This window comes from Bombina bombina, chromosome 12, assembly GCF_027579735.1.
Source record: "Bombina bombina isolate aBomBom1 chromosome 12, aBomBom1.pri, whole genome shotgun sequence".
Lineage (NCBI taxonomy): Eukaryota > Metazoa > Chordata > Amphibia > Anura > Bombinatoridae > Bombina > Bombina bombina.
The window spans coordinates 56,259,499-56,277,097 of NC_069510.1; the positions used below are offsets into that span (position 1 = coordinate 56,259,499).

General features: G+C 42.2%; 1 protein-coding gene across 1 annotated transcript in view; it reads right to left on the reverse strand.

Moving 5' to 3' along the window:
• LOC128642663 (CXXC-type zinc finger protein 1) overlaps positions 1 to 17,599 on the reverse strand; it is a 231,298-nt gene that overhangs the window by 165,959 nt on the left and 47,740 nt on the right. The gene's annotated exons all lie outside the window — the stretch shown is intronic.

Sequence of the window (17,599 nt, forward strand, 5' to 3'; positions counted from 1 at the left end):
ACTAGATGTACTTGGCGCCATTAGAGCGTGAGTCCCTTGAGCGGGAGTCAAAGGGTCTGACACGTGGGGCGAGTTAGTCGGCATAACTTCCCCCTCGTCAGATTCCTCTGGTGATACATTTTTTAAAAAGACAGAATATGATCTTTATTACTTAAAGTGAAATCAGTACATTTGGTACACATTCTAAGAGGGGGTTCCACCATGGCTTCTAAACATAATGAACAAGGAGTTTCCTCTATGTCAGACATGTTTAAACAGATTAGCAATGAGACCAGCAAGCTTGGAAAACACTTTAAATCAAGTTAACAAGCAAAAAATAAAAACGGTACTGTGCCTTTAAGAGAAACAATTTTTGTCAGAATTTGAAAAACAGTGAAAAAAAGCAGTAAATCAAACGAAATTTTTACAGTGTGTATAATAAGCTAACAGAGCATTGCACCCACTTGCAAATGGATGATTGTTTAGGAACACATATATATTATACAAACTTAAACATAACACAATCAGAGTAGGGAAATAGTTATAAAGCAAAGTGCAAATGTAATTTATCTGCAACTGAATATATATTTCCTGGGACATCAAAACCTTTCTCTCACTCTTTAAACATATGACGTGTCATGTAGTAAGTATTATGTAAGGTATGTAAATGTATACAATCTGTAAAAATTACATTGTGCAGAATTTTATATGTTCATCAATATTGAACAAACATATTAACGTCCATTCTGGAATTTAAACCCGTGGGTATCCTGTTTTTTAGGTGGAGAATCCAAAAGACCTCTCGTTCATCTAATTTCTTTTCCCTATCACCACCCCGGGGATGCCTGGGTATAAAATCAATGCCCTGAACTTTCAAAAGTGTACTGTCCGAGTTGTGATGGTAGCTATGGGCGTTTTTGACTCAGGGTCCTCAATGGATCTCAGATGCTCCATGACCCGGTCCTTCAAGGACCTCTTGGTGCGCCCTACATATTGGATATTACATCCTAGGCATGTCAAGAGATAAACTACGTCAGCACTGTTACAGTTAATGAAATACCTTATATCACATACTTTACCCAGTGCTTCTGATCTACAAGTGTTACCCTGAATAATGTGCGAACATGTTTTGCATCGAGAGGCATTGCATTTGTAACAACCATTACGTTTTTGCAACCAAGTACCATTCGTAACTCTAGGCAGCATTGGAAAGTGATAATATATTTCTCTAAGTTTTTGCTTTTCGTGACACAAATTTGCATCCATCTTAAAACCTGACTTAGCTTTTCATCATTCTCTAAAATGGGTAAACTCTGTTTTATTAGTTTACAAATTTTTTTTTTTACAAATGTCTGTACAGCGCATTGTACAGGCTTACAAAAGTTCTACAGCACATTGTAGAGATCTGAAGCCCATTTGCAGTGCTCTGTGGCTTCTGTCAAATGACTTCTATTATAAAATGTACTTTGTTGAAATGTATTCCTAGGCAGGATCTTGAGCAGCAACGCACTGTTGGGAGTTAGTTGTTGTATGGTGGCTTTGCATATATTCCTCTTGTCATTGGCTCACCAGATTAGTTTAGTTACCTGCAGACTAACTGGGTTTAACTGCTTTGCAGAGGTTAAACACATAGTAGTATGCAAGTAATAAAGTAATTAATAAAAATTCTTACACATTAAAGCATTTGATTTTTGCACTAGGTTACGTTAACATTTTATCCACCACTGATGAGCTCTGCTAAAGTTTTAACAAAAAAAATAAAAAATATAACTAAAAAAAACAAACACACACACACAACTATAACATAAGCTATGTATTATTATTACCGATTGTTACTTGTCCCCTGGATATATTTAGCATTCACTTGCTTATGTGGGCAGCTAATGCTATTGGCTACAAGTGAACGCCCACATAAAGATGATTGGCACTCACTGGCTTTCAAGGGAGCAGATATGTTACATAATATAAGAAAAACAGAAAGCTCAGTTTGTTTTTTTCAGAAAACTTCAGAAGTGCTTACCTTTTATTAAAAATGTTAACACACGCGACAATACAAAAAAAAGTGATGAAAAGGGCCGCTTTCCTCTTTTTACATTGATGTGTAACTCATACCGCACTATGCTAAGCTCAGAGCCAGTCACTCATTTCTTCTTTCTTTTTGATCAGGATTGGGCATAAAGATTGTAATAACTGTATAACTGGAAAATATATGTAATAACTGTATAACTGGAAAATCACATGTTGCTATATTAAGGAAAGCTTTTCCAAGAGATAATATCAAGCAACTCGACCCCAAGGCCTGTACAGAAGGATCAAAAGACTACCATCCAATGTAGATAAGACAGGTGAGACCTGCTCTCCTTCCTGAGGACAGAAAATCAAATGTCATAAAGCTTCAATGGACACAGGACAATGGCATCATAAATCTTCAAAGGGACTCAGATAAGGTCAGTCCTGAGATGGGTCACAAAGGTCAGATGGCATTAGGAAAACTCATTTCTTGGACCACAGAGACATCTACAGGCAGTTAACTCAACAGATGAATTGAAGATGAATGGATTTGATTGGCTGGGACTGTCTTCATGGTGTGGCTGTTTGGCTATAAATATGTTTTGAGAAGCAGCTTGAAAGAGAGGAAAAAGGAAGGACAAATACACCTAGGTAACAGAGAGACTTCATCTTCATTTGCATGCACACATTATAGTGTAGAAAGATTACTAGAATAAAGCCTTGTATGTTAGACGCTTCTCTCACCACTCATGTTTAGATCTGTAATTTAATAAATCCATCCTTATATAAGACTGGTGTAAGTATCATTCTTTAAATAAGGTAAATGGTATATAAAGGAAAACAGAATTTATGCTTACCTGATAAATTACTTTCTCTTGCGGTGTATCCAGTCCATGGATTCATCCTTTACTTGTGGGATATTCTCATTCCCTACAGGAAGTAGCAAAGAGAGCACACAGCAAAGCTGTCCATATAGCTCCCCCTCTAGCTCCATCCCCCAGTCATTCGACCAAAGGTTAGGAAGAAAAAGGAGAAACCATAGGGTGCAGTGATGACTGTAGTTTAAACAAAAAAATTTTTACCTGACAAATGCCAGGGCGGGCCGTGGATTCATCCTTTACTTGTGGGATACCAATACCAAAGCTTTAGGACACGGATGAAGGGAGGGAACAAGACAGGTACCTTAAACGGAAGGCACCACTGCTTGCAAAACCTCTCTCCCAAAAATAGCCTCCGAAGAAGCAAAAGTATCGAATTTGTAAAATTTGGCAAAAGTATGCAGTGAAGACCAAGTCGCTGCCTTACAAATCTGTTCAACAGAAGCCTCATTTTTGAAAGCCCATGTGGAAGCCACTGCTCTGGTAGAATGAGCAGTAATTCTTTCAGGAGGCTGCTGGCCAGTAGTCTCATAGGCCAAACGGATGATGCTTTTCAGCCAAAAGGAAAGAGAGGTAGCAGTCGCTTTCTGACCTCTCCTCTTACCAGAATAGAGAACAAACAAGGAAGATGTTTGTCTGAAATCCTTAGTTGCTTGTAAATAGAACTTTAAAGTACGAACTACATCAAGATTGTGTAATAGATGTTCCTTCTTCGAAGATGGATTAGGACACAGAGAAGGAACAACTATTTCCTGGTTAATATTCTTGTTAGAAACAACTTTAGGAAGAAAACCAGGCTTGGTACGCAAAACTACCTTATCTGCGTGGAACACCAGGTAAGGTGAATCACACTGTAAGGCAGATAATTCTGAAACTCTTCGAGCAGAAGAGATAGCTATCAAAAACAAAACTTTCCAAGATAACAACTTAATGTCTATGGAATGTAAAGGTTCAAACGGAACCCCTTGAAGAACTGAAAGAACTAGATTCAAACTCCATGGCGGAGCCACAGGTTTATAGACAGGCTTGATTCTGACTAAAGCCTGAGCAAACGCTTGAACGTCTGGTACCTCTGCCAGACGCTTGTGTAACAGGATAGACAAAGCAGATATTTGTCCTTTTAAGGAACTAGCTGACAATCCTTTCTCCAGTCCTTCTTGGAGAAAGGACAATATCCTGGGAATCCTAATCTTACTCCATGAGTAACCCTTGGATTCACACCAACAAAGATATTTCCGCCATATCTTATGGTAGATTTTCCTGGTGACAGGCTTTCTAGCCTGAATCAGAGTATCTATAACTGACTCAGAGAACCCACGCTTTGATAGAATTAAGCGTTCAATCTCCAAGCAGTCAGACGTAGAGAAACTAAATTTGGATGCTTGAACGGACCCTGTATTAGAAGATCCTGCCTCATTGGCAAGTGTCCATGGTGGGACAGATGACATGTCCACTAGGTCTGCATACCAAGTCCTGCGTGGCCACGCAGGCACTATCAATCACCGAAGCCTTCTCCTGCTTGATTCTGGCAACCAGACGCGGGAGGAGAGGAAACGGTGGAAAAACATAAGCCAGATTGAAGGACCAAGGCGCTGCTAGAGCATCTATCAATACCGCCTTGGGATCCCGGGACCTGGACCCGTAGAGAAGTTTGGTGTTCTGACGGGACGCCATCAGATCCAACTCTGGGGTGCCCCATAGCTGAGTCAGCTGGGCAAATACCTCCGGGTGGAGTTCCCACTCCCCCGGGTGAAAAGTCTGACGACTTAGAAAATCCGCCTCCCAGTTGTCTACTCCTGGGATGTGAATTGCTGAGAGATGGCAGGAGTGATCCTCCGCCCACCTAATTATTTTGGTTACTTCCGTCATCGCTAGGGAACTCTTTGTTCCCCCCTGATGATTGACGTAAGCTACAGTCGTGATGTTGTCCGACTGAAATCTGATGAATTTGGCCGCCGCTAGTTGAGGCCATGCCTGAAGAGCATTGAATATCGCCCTCAGTTCCAGAATGTTTATCGGGAGAAGAGTTTCTTCCCGAGACCATAAGCCCTGAGCTTTCAGGGAGTCCCAGACCGCACCCCAGCCTAACAGACTGGCGTTGGTCGTTACGATGATCCACTCTGGCCTGCGGAAAAATATTCCTTGAGACAGGTGATCCTGAGACAACCACCAGAGAAGAGAATCTCTTGTCTCCTGGTCCAACTGAATTTGAGGAGACAAATCTGCATAATCCCCAATCCACTGTTTGAGCATGCATAGTTAGTCCGATTGTCTCCATGCACTGAGCCACAGATGGCCGAGGAATGGAATAAAGAGCTCGGCAAGTAGTTAAGAGTTTTAGCTTTCTGACCTCCGTCAGAAATATTTTCATTTCTACCGAGTCTATCAGGGTTCCTAGGAATGGAACTCTTGTGAGGGGGGAGAGAGAGAACTCTTTTTGATGTTCACCTTCCACCCGTGAGACCTCAGAAAGGCCAATACAATCTCCGTGTGAGACTTGGTTCTTTGGAAAGTTGACGCCTGAATTAAGATGTCGTCTAGGTAAGGCGCCACTGCTATGCCCCGCGGTCTTAGAACCGCCAGGAGGGACCCTAGCACCTTTGTGAAAATTCTGGGAGCAGTGGCCAACCCGAAAGGAAGAGCCACAAACTGAAAATGCTTGTCCAGAAAGGCGAACCTGAGAAACTGGTGATGATCTTTGTGGATAGGAATGTGCAGATACGCATCCTTTAGATCCACGGTAGTCATATATTGACCCTCCTGGATCATTGGTAAGATTGTCCGAATGGTCTCAATCTTGAATGATGGGACTCTGAGGAATTTGTTTAGAATTTTGAGATCCAGGATTGGTCTGAAAGTTCCTTCTTTTTTTGGGAACCACAAACAGGTTTGAGTAAAACCCCAGTCCTTGTTCTGCAATTGGAACTGGGTGGATCACTCCCATTGTATGTAGATCTTCTACACAGCGTAAAAACGCCTCTTTCTTTGTCCGATCTGTAGACAGACGAGAAATGTGGAACCTTCCCCTTGGAGGAGAGTCCTTGAATTCTAGAAGGTATCCCTGGGCTACAATCTCTAATGCCCAAGGATGGTGTACATCTCTTGCCCAGGCCTGAGCGAAGAGAGAGAGTCTGCCCCCTACTAGATCCGGTCCCGGATCGGGGGCTACCCCTTCATGCTGTCTTGGTGGCAGCTGCAGGCTTTTTGGCCTGTTTACCCTTATTCCAGCCCTGGTAAGGTTTCCAGTTTGCCTTGGGCTGTGAAGCGTTACCCTCTTGCTTTGCAGCCGGAGAGGATGAAGCGGGGCCGTTCCTAAAATTGCGAAAGGAACGAAAATTAGCTTTGTTCTTTGTTTTAAAGGCTTTGACCTGAGGGAGAGCATGGCCTTTTCCCCCGGTGATATCTGAAATAATCTCTTTCAATTCAGGCCCGAATAGGGTCTTCCCTTTGAAAGGAATGTTCAAAAGCTTGGATTTAGACCACACATCGGCCGACCAGGACTTTAGCCATAGCGCCCTGCGCGCCAAAATGGCGAAACCTGAATTTTTCGCCACTAACTTAGCTATTTGGAAAGCGGCGTCAGTGATAAAAGAATTAGCTAGCTTTAGAGCCTTAATTCTATCCATAATTTCCTCATATGAGGTCTCCGTCTGGAGCGAGTCTTCCAGCGCCTCAAACCAGAAAGCAGCTGCAGTAGTTACCTGAATAATGCAGGCAATAGGTTGGAGAAGAAAACCTTGTTGAACAAACATTTTCTTAAGTAAACCCTCTAATTTTTTATCCATAGGGTCTTTAAAAGCACAACTGTCTTCAATTGGTATGGTTGTGCGTTTAGCTAGTGTAGAAACAGCCCCCTCCACCTTAGGGACCGTCTGCCACGAGTCCCGCATGGGGTCAGATATGGGGAACATTTTCTTAAAAACAGGAGGGGGGACAAAAGGGACACCTGGCCTATCCCACTCCCTAATAACGATATCCGCAATCCTCTAAGGGACCGGAAACGCATCCGTGTAAACAGGGACCTCTAGGTACTTGTCCATTTTACACAATTTCTCTGGGATCACCAAAGGGTCACAGTCATCCAGAGTAGCTAATACCTCCCTAAGCAAAACACGGAGGTGTTCTAGTTTAAATTTAAAAGCCAATGTATCTGAATCTGTCTGGGGAGGAACCCTTCCTGAATCAGAGACTTCTCCCTCAGACATCAAATCCCTCGCTCCCACTTCAGAGCGTTGTGAGGGTATATCGGATACGGCTACCAAAGCGTCAGAATGCTCATAATCTGTTCTTAAAACGGAGCTATCACGCTTTGCAGGTAACACGGGCAGTTTAGATAAGAAAGCTATAAGAGAATTATCCATGACTGCCGCTAAGTCTTGTAATGTAAAAGGGTTAGACGCACTAGAGGTACTAGGCGTCGCTTGCGCAGGCGTAACTGGTTGTGACACTTGGGGAGAGGCAGACGGGCTACCCTCGTTACCTTCAGTCTGAGAATCATCTTGGGCCACATTCTTAAGTGCAACAATATGATCTTTAAAGTGTATAGACATATCAGTACAAGTGGGACACATTCTGAGAAGGGGTTCCACCATGGCTTCTAAACACATTGAACAAGGATTTTCCTTAGTGTCAGACATGTTTAACAGACTAGTGGAGTACACAAACAGGCTTGGAATCACTTTAATCAAATAAAAAACACAATTTGAAAAAAACGTTACTGTGCCTTTAAGAGATAAAAAGAGCACACAATTTTACAAAGCGGTGAAAAATGCAGCAATCTTTCTGAAATTTTCACAGTATGTAGCTAAAGCCTTAATAAGATTGCACCCCAAGTTTCAAAACGATTAACCCCTTAATGCCCAAACCGGAGAAGCCTAAAGCCAACACCTGGTTAAATCACTACAGCACCTTGCCACAGCCTTGCTGTGGCCCTATCTTCCCTTAGGGATCAGATTTGGGGGAATATAGCTTCTTTTAGGCCCTCAAACATCAGCAGGACCCTCCATGTGAAACGGCATGAACTTCTCTGCAATTCTAACTGTGCATCTGAAGCAATTAGGCCCCTCCCACTCTACTCCAGAGCTGTGAGGCCTAGTAAATCACTCCTAAGTGACTAAAAAACAGCCATGTGGTAATAACCCCAGAAAAAAACCAAAAGGGCTTTCAAGGTGTCTTGCAAAACGATTTTTCCTTAGCCAAACAATCGATTGCCCTGAATAAGTGTCAACCAGTATATTAGCCCTATTATGTAAGCATTCAATTCCTTACTAAGTCTGTGAACATAGCTTACCCTCCCCTCATGGGGATATTGTCAGTCTTCTAGCATTATCTCAGTCTTGTCTAGAAATAAATGACTGAACATACCTCATTGCAGATCACCCTGCAAACTGTTCCCCCCAACTGAAGTTTTCTGGTACTCCTCAGTCCTGTGTGGGAACAGCAGTGGATTTTAGTTACAACATGCTAAAATCATTTTCCTCTCAGCAGAAATCTTCATCACTTTTCTGCTAGAGAGTAAATAGTACAAACAGGTACCATTTAAAATAACAAACTTTTGATTGAAGATAATAAAACTACAATTCTAACACCACATACACTTTACACTCCCGAGAGAGACCCTAGTGCTTAGAGCCAGCAAAGAGAATGACTGGGGGGTGGAGCTAGAGGGGGAGCTTTATGGACAGCTTTGCTGTGTGCTCTCTTTGCTACTTCCTGTAGGGAATGAGAATATCCCACAAGTAAAGGATGAATCCGTGGACTGGATACACCTTGCAAGAGAAAAGCCTGACACAGATTTAAGTCACTGACCCAATATTAGGAAAGGGGCTTTTTCACAAAGATACTTACCAATCAGCAGCTAAGCAAATACTGAGATTGGCACCCAGGGTAAATCAAAGATGCCATTCACTGTTAAGATTAAAAACGTTAAGTAAAATAAGGTCCCTTAAAAATACATTAAAAAAATAATAATACTGCAAAACAATTTAAAATACACTGTCACTGTGTGTTAATATATTTTATATAAAACGTATGACTGGCTGGCACACACACTGTGCACAAGAGTATATTAACCAATAAGCAGATCACTGATCTTCAAAATCCATAAAACTAATGCTTCCAAAATTTGATTCCTGTCTCCTAACTTTCAGGATTACTGCCTACATCTATATGTCAATTTAGCCATCTCTGGATTTTATAATTGCAATAAACTTGCCAGGTGTTTTCCCCAACAGTCTATCTGGCTCTTATTATTAACACCCCCTACCTTGTTATACTAAAACATGAAACAGTAGCTCCAGAGAGGAAAAACATCACCTATACGGTGTATAGATTAGCTATATTATCTATATAATAAGCACAACACTTATGGTAAGTACTACCTTACTGTTTAACAAAGAAAACCAAAATACTAATGGCACTGCACAAATTTACAAAATAGGGTAGCCTATTGTTCTCTGGACTGGTAAATGTAGTTTATTGGTATAAATCTATCTGTGATCCAGGTTTGTTATCCTGTGGAGCGGCTGAGGTGCTGTGTACTGGTTATTTGAAACAAAGATTATCAATCCTAGGATTGATGAAATGTACACCTGTATAGCACTCTTTCCCTATTTAACAATGGCAAGAGTTGGACAAGGTATAAGAGTCTGGGATAGGAGGAGTGAGTGGGGATGAATTAAAATATAACCTTTATTGGTAAATTTAAAAAGAGCAACAACAAACAATCTATATACATACTAAATTAAAAATTGCAGGATTGGGTCTGATTAAATTATATCTGTTTTTTACAGACAGTTGAGGTGGTTGATATATATATATATATATATATATATATATATATATATATATATATATATATATATATATAGAGAGAGAGAGAGAAAAACTTGGATTAATAGTCCATTTCACGTTATGGTATTCTCAGTACCTATATGTTGTTGGATATTGGTAACACCGGAGTGGTATCAGTAAAGCTATTGTGCTTCGATATTTACTCTGTTGTAAGTCTGATATTGATAATCAGCTATAAAAGGATAGCAATTGGCTAGCTTAATTTTTGTATTGCGGTTATTCTGATAGGTATAATGTTATTTCTATCACGTGATTCGTGTAATTAATGTTGTAACAAAGCACTTGAAAAAAGTTTCAATTTTACCACATTGTTTAATAATTTATTCATATATTAAATGTGTACAATATATGATTCATAGTTAACTGTATAGGATAGTTATTTGTTACACTTTTTGTCTTGTTTCTGCTATAGTTAGCATAGTGTTTATGTTGGCTGCATGAGCGAGATTTTCTATCAAGTGTGCACTTATTCTGCTAACCTTTAGTGTTAGATGTAATAACTTTCTTGAGTGACTTTTTTATTCCAAGCTTTTATTACAATATTTCACCTAAGTGACTTGTAATCCTATTATCATCTTTATTCTCCTCAGTATTTATATTGGAATTATATTGTGTTTATTTCATTTTCAGAGTCATAGCAATTATATAAATTTGTTACGGTGCTGCTGCAGAGTAGCTGCTACTCGTGAATTTAGCTAGGCTTAGCTTATATTAAAGATAGACTTGTTGGTATATATTACCGGACTGAATGTTAGGCATTTGAAAGTCTAAGTGCTGATCTCAAACTGACAATTTGCGGTATTGTATATATATTAATGCTCCAAATTTCTTAACCGCATGTTTGAATCAACACTGGGCTCTTAATATATGTGCCGGTTATGTTTTGTAAAGTTAGCGTAGCTAAGCTTATGCTAAAAAACAGAATTTATGTTTACCTGATAAATTACTTTCTCCAACGGTGTGTCCGGTCCACGGCGTCATCCTTACTTGGGGGATATTCTCTTCCCCAACAGGAAATGGCAAAGAGCCCAGCAAAGCTGGTCACATGATCCCTCCTAGGCTCCGCCTACCCCAGTCATTCGACCGACGTTAAGGAGGAATATTTGCATAGGAGAAACCATATGATACCGTGGTGACTGTAGTTAAAGAAAATAAATTATCAGACCTGATTAAAAAACCAGGGCGGGCCGTGGACCGGACGCACCGTTGGAGAAAGTAATTTATCAGGTAAACATAAATTCTGTTTTCTCCAACATAGGTGTGTCCGGTCCACGGCGTCATCCTTACTTGTGGGAACCAATACCAAAGCTTTAGGACACGGATGAAGGGAGGGAGCAAATCAGGTCACCTAAATGGAAGGCACCACGGCTTGCAAAACCTTTCTCCCAAAAATAGCCTCAGAAGAAGCAAAAGTATCAAACTTGTAAAATTTGGTAAAAGTGTGCAGTGAAGACCAAGTCGCTGCCCTACATATCTGATCAACAGAAGCCTCGTTCTTGAAGGCCCATGTGGAAGCCACAGCCCTAGTGGAAGGAGCTGTGATCCTTTCAGGAGGCTGCCGTCCGGCAGTCTCGTAAGCCAATCTGATGATGCTTTTAATCCAAAAGGAGAGAGAGGTAGAAGTTGCTTTTTGACCTCTCCTTTTACCAGAATAAACAACAAACAAGGAAGATGTTTGTCTAAAATCCTTTGTAGCATCTAAATAGAATTTTAGAGCGCGAACAACATCCAAATTGTGCAACAAACGTTCCTTCTTCGAAACTGGTTTCGGACACAGAGAAGGCACGACTATCTCCTGGTTAATGTTTTTGTTAGAAACAACTTTTGGTACGTAAAACCACCTTATCTGCATGGAACACCAGATAAGGAGGAGAACACTGCAGAGCAGATAATTCTGAAACTCTTCTAGCAGAAGAAATTGCAACCAAAAACAAAACTTTCCAAGATAATAACTTAATATCAACGGAATGTAAGGGTTCAAACGGAACCCCCTGAAGAACTGAAAGAACTAAATTGAGACTCCAAGGAGGAGTCAAAGGTTTGTAAACAGGCTTGATTCTAACCAGAGCCTGAACAAAGGCTTGAACATCTGGCACAGCTGCCAGCTTTTTGTGAAGTAACACAGACAAGGCAGAAATCTGTCCCATCAAGGAACTTGCAGATAATCCTTTTTCTAATCCTTCTCTAAGGAAGGATAGAATCTTAGGAATCTTAACCTTGTCCCAAGGGAATCCTTTAGATTCACACCAACAGATATATTTTTTCCAAATTTTGTGGTAAATTTTTCTAGTTACAGGCTTTCTGGCCTGAACAAGAGTATCAATAACAGAATCTGAGAACCCTCGCTTTGATAAGATCAAGCGTTCAATCTCCAAGCAGTCAGCTGGAGTGGGACCAGATTCGGATGTTCGAACGGACCTTGAACAAGAAGGTCTCGTCTCAAAGGTAGCTTCCATGGTGGAGCCGATGACATATTCACCAGATCTGCATACCAAGTCCTGCGTGGCCACGCAGGAGCTATCAAGATCACCGACGCCCTCTCCTGATTGATCCTGGCTACCAGCCTGGGGATGAGAGGAAACGGCGGGAATACATAAGCTAGTTTGAAGGTCCAAGGTGCTACTAGTGCATCTACTAGAGTCGCCTTGGGATCCCTGGATCTGGACCCGTAGCAAGGAACCTTGAAGTTCCGACGAGAGGCCATCAGATCCATGTCTGGAATGCCCCACAGTTGAGTGATTTGGGCAAAGAGTTCCGGATGGAGTTCCCACTCCCCCGGATGCAATGTCTGACAACTCAGAAAATCCGCTTCCCAATTTTCCACTCCTGGGATGTGGATTGCAGACAGGTGGCAGGAGCGAGTCTCTGCCCATTGAATGATTTTGGTCACTTCTTCCATCGCCAGGGAACTCCTTGTTCCCCCCTGATGGTTGATGTACGCAACAGTCGTCATGTTGTCTGATTGAAACCGTATGAACTTGGCCCTCGCTAGCTGAGGCCAAGCCTTGAGAGCATTGAATATCGCTCTCAGTTCCAGAATACTTATCGGTAGAAGAGATTCTTCCCGAGACCAAAGACCCTGAGCTTTCAGGGATCCCCAGACCGCGCCCCAGCCCATTAGACTGGCGTCGGTCGTGACAATGACCACTCTGGTCTGCGGGAGGTCACCCCTTGTGACAGGTTGTCCAGGGACAGCCACCAACGGAGTGAGTCTCTGGTCCTCTGATTTACTTGTATCTTCGGAGACAAGTCTGTATAGTCCCCATTCCACTGACTGAACACACACAGTTGTAATGGTCTTAGATGAATGCGCGCAAAAGGAACTATGTCCATTGCCGCTACCATCAAACCTATCACTTCCATGCACTGCGCTATGGAAGGAAGAGGAACGGAATGAAGTATCCGACAAGAGTTTAGAAGTTTTGTTTTTCTGGTCTCTGTCAGAAAAATCCTCATTTCTAAGGAGTCTATTATTGTTCCCAAGAAGGGAACTCTTGTCGACGGAGATAGAGAACTCTTTTCCACGTTCACTTTCCATCCGTGAGATCTGAGAAAGGCCAGGACTATGTCCGTGTGAGCCTTTGCTTGAGGAAGGGACGACGCCTGAATCAGAAAGTCGTCCAAGTAAGGTACTACAGCAATGCCCCTTGGTCTTAGCACCGCCAGAAGGGACCCTAGTACCTTTGTGAAAATCCTTGGAGCAGTGGCTAATCCGAAAGGAAGCGCCACGAACTGGTAATGCTTGTCCAGGAATGCGAACCTTAGGAACCGATGATGTTCCTTGTGGACAGGAATATGTAAATACGCATCCTTTAAATCCACCGTGGTCCAGAATTGACCTTCCTGGATGGAAGGATTGTTCGAATGGTTTCCATTTTGGACGATGGAACCTTGAGAAACTTGTTTAGGATCTTGAGATCTAAGATTGGTCTGAACGTTCCCTCTTTTTTGGGAACTACGAACAGATTGGAGTAGAACCCCATCCCTCGTTCTTTTAATGGAACAGGATGAATCACTTCCAGAAGATAACCTTGGGAGACTATTTCTAGCGCCCAAGGATCCAGAACATCTCTTGCCCAAGCCTGAGTGAAGAGAGAGAGTCTGCCCCCCACCAAATCCGGTCCCGGATCGGGGGCCCGCATCTCATGCTGTCTTGGGGGCAGTGGCAGGTTTCTTGGCCTGCTTTCCTTTGTTCCAGCCTTGCATTGGTCTCCAGGCTGGAGTGGCTTGAGAAGTATTACCCTCCTGCTTAGAGGACGTAGCACTTGGGGCTGGTCCGTTTCTGCGAAAGGGACGAAAATTAGGTTTATTTTTGGCCTTGAAAGACCTATCCTGAGGAAGGGCGTGGCCCTTGCCCCCAGTGATATCAGAGATAATCTCTTTCAAGTCAGGACCAAACAGTGTTTTCCCCTTGAAAGGAATGTCAAGCAATTTGTTCTTGGAAGACGCATCCGCTGACCAAGATTTTAACCAAAGCGCTCTGCGCGCCACAATAGCAAACCCAGAATTTTTCGCCGCTAACCTAGCCAATTGCAAGGTGGCGTCTAGGGTGAAAGAATTAGCCAATTTAAGAGCACGAATTCTGTCCATAATCTCCTCATAAGAAGAAGAATTACTAATAATCGCCTTTTCTAGCTCATCGAACCAGAAACACGCGGCTGTAGTGACAGGGACAATGCATGCAATTGGTTGTAGAAGGTAACCTTGCTGAACAAACATCTTTTTTAGCAAACCTTCTAATTTTTTATCCATAGGATCTTGGAAAGCACAACTATCTTCTATGGGTATAGTGGTGCGCTTGTTTAGAGTAGAAACCGCCCCCTCGACCTTGGGGACTGTCTGCCATAAGTCCTTTCTGGGGTCGACTATAGGAAACAATTTTTTAAATATGGGGGGAGGTACGAAAGGTATACCGGGCCTGTCCCATTCCTTATTAACAATGTACGCCACCCGCTTGGGTATAGGAAAAGCTTCGGGGGGCCCCGGGGCCTCTAGGAACTTGTCCATTTTACATAGTGTTTCTGGAATGACCAGATAATCACAATCATCCAAATTGGATAACACCTCCTTAAGCAGAGCGCGGAGATGTTCCAACTTAAATTTAAAAGTAATCACATCAGGTTCAGCTTGTTGAGAAATTTTTCCTGAATCTGAAATTTCTCCCTCAGACAAAACCACCCTGGCCCCCTCAGACTGGTGTAGGGGCCCTTCAGAAACAATATCATCAGCGTCCTCATGCTCTTCAGTATTTTCTAAAACAGAGCAGTCGCGCTTTCGCTGATAAGTGGGCATATTGGCTAAAATGTTTTTGATAGAATTATCCATTACAGCCGTTAATTGTTGCATAGTAAGGAGTATTGGCGCGCTAGATGTACTAGGGGCCTCCTGTATGGGCAAGACTGGTGTAGACGAAGGAGGGGATGATGCAGTACCATGCTTACTCCCCTCACTTGAGGAATCATCTTGGGCATCATTTTTACTAAATTTTTTATGACATAAATCACATCTATTTAAATGAGAAGGAACCTTGGCTTCCCCACAGTCAGAACACAATCTATCTGGTAGTTCAGACATGTTAAACAGGCATAAACTTGATAACAAAGCACAAAAAACGTTTTAAAATAAAATCGTTACTGTCACTTTAAATTTTAAACTGAACACACTTTATTACTGCAATTGCGAAAAAGTATGAAGGAATTGTTCAAAATTCACCAAAATTTCACCACAGTGTCTTAAAGCCTTAAAAGTATTGCACACCAAATTTGGAAGCTTTAACCCTTAAAATAACGGAACCGGAGCCGTTTTTATATTTAACCCCTTTACAGTCCCTGGAATCTGCTTTGCTGAGACCCAACCAAGCCCAAAGGGGAATACGATACCAAATGATGCCTTCAGAAAGACTTTTCTATGTATCAGAGCTCCACACACATGCAGCTGCATGTCATGCTTTTCTCAAAAACAAGTGCGCCATACCGGCGCGAAAATGAGGCTCTGACTAAGATTAGGGAAAGCCCCTATAGAATAAGGTGTCAAAAACAGTGCCTGCCGATATTATTTTACAAAAAATACCCAGATTAAATGATTCCTCAAGGCTAAATATGTGTAAATATGATCGATTTAGCCCAGAAAATGTCTACAGTCTTAATAATCCCTTGTGAAGCCCTTATTTACTGTCTGAATAAAAAACAGAATTTATGTTTACCTGATAAATTACTTTCTCCAACGGTGTGTCCGGTCCACGGCGTCATCCTTACTTGTGGGATATTCTCTTCCCCAACAGGAAATGGCAAAGAGCCCAGCAAAGCTGGTCACATGATCCCTCCTAGGCTCCGCCTACCCCAGTCATTCGACCGACGTTAAGGAGGAATATTTGCATAGGAGAAACCATATGGTACCGTGGTGACTGTAGTTAAAGAAAATAAATTATCAGACCTGATTAAAAAAACCAGGGCGGGCCGTGGACCGGACACACCGTTGGAGAAAGTAATTTATCAGGTAAACATAAATTCTGTTTTCTCCAACATAGGTGTGTCCGGTCCACGGCGTCATCCTTACTTGTGGGAACCAATACCAAAGCTTTAGGACACGGATGAAGGGAGGGAGCAAATCAGGTCACCTAAATGGAAGGCACCACGGCTTGCAAAACCTTTCTCCCAAAAATAGCCTCAGAAGAAGCAAAAGTATCAAACTTGTAAAATTTGGTAAAAGTGTGCAGTGAAGACCAAGTCGCTGCCCTACATATCTGATCAACAGAAGCCTCGTTCTTGAAGGCCCATGTGGAAGCCACAGCCCTAGTGGAATGAGCTGTGATTCTTTCGGGAGGCTGCCGTCCGGCAGTCTCGTAAGCCAATCTGATGATGCTTTTAATCCAAAAAGAGAGAGAGGTAGAAGTTGCTTTTTGACCTCTCCTTTTACCGGAATAAACAACAAACAAGGAAGATGTTTGTCTAAAATCCTTTGTAGCATCTAAATAGAATTTTAGAGCGCGAACAACATCCAAATTGTGCAACAAACGTTCCTTCTTTGAAACTGGTTTCGGACACAGAGAAGGTACGATAATCTCCTGGTTAATGTTTTTGTTAGAAACAACTTTTGGAAGAAAACCAGGTTTAGTACGTAAAACCACCTTATCTGCGTGGAACACCAGATAAGGAGGAGAACACTGCAGAGCAGATAATTCTGAAACTCTTCTAGCAGAAGAAATTGCAACTAAAAACAAAACTTTCCAAGATAATAACTTAATATCAACGGAATGTAAGGGTTCAAACGGAACCCCCTGAAGAACTGAAAGAACTAAATTGAGACTCCAAGGAGGAGTCAAAGGTTTGTAAACAGGCTTAATTCTAACCAGAGCCTGAACAAAGGCTTGAACATCTGGCACAGCAGCCAGCTTTTTGTGAAGTAACACCGACAAGGCAGAAATCTGACCCTTCAGGGAACTTGCAGATAATCCTTTTTCCAATCCTTCTTGAAGGAAGGATAGAATCCTAGGAATCTTAACCTTGTCCCAAGGGAATCCTTTAGATTCACACCAACAGATATATTTTTTCCAAATTTTGTGGTAAATCTTTCTAGTTACAGGCTTTCTGGCCTGAACAAGAGTATCGATAACAGAATCTGAGAACCCTCGCTTCGATAAAATCAAGCGTTCAATCTCCAAGCAGTCAGCTGGAGTGAAACCAGATTCGGATGTTCGAACGGACCCTGAACAAGAAGGTCTCGTCTCAAAGGTAGCTTCCAAGGTGGAGCCGATGACATATTGACCAGATCTGCATACCAAGTCCTGCGTGGCCACGCAGGAGCTATCAAGATCACCGACGCCCTCTCCTGATTGATCCTGGCTACCAGCCTGGGGATGAGAGGAAACGGCGGGAACACTC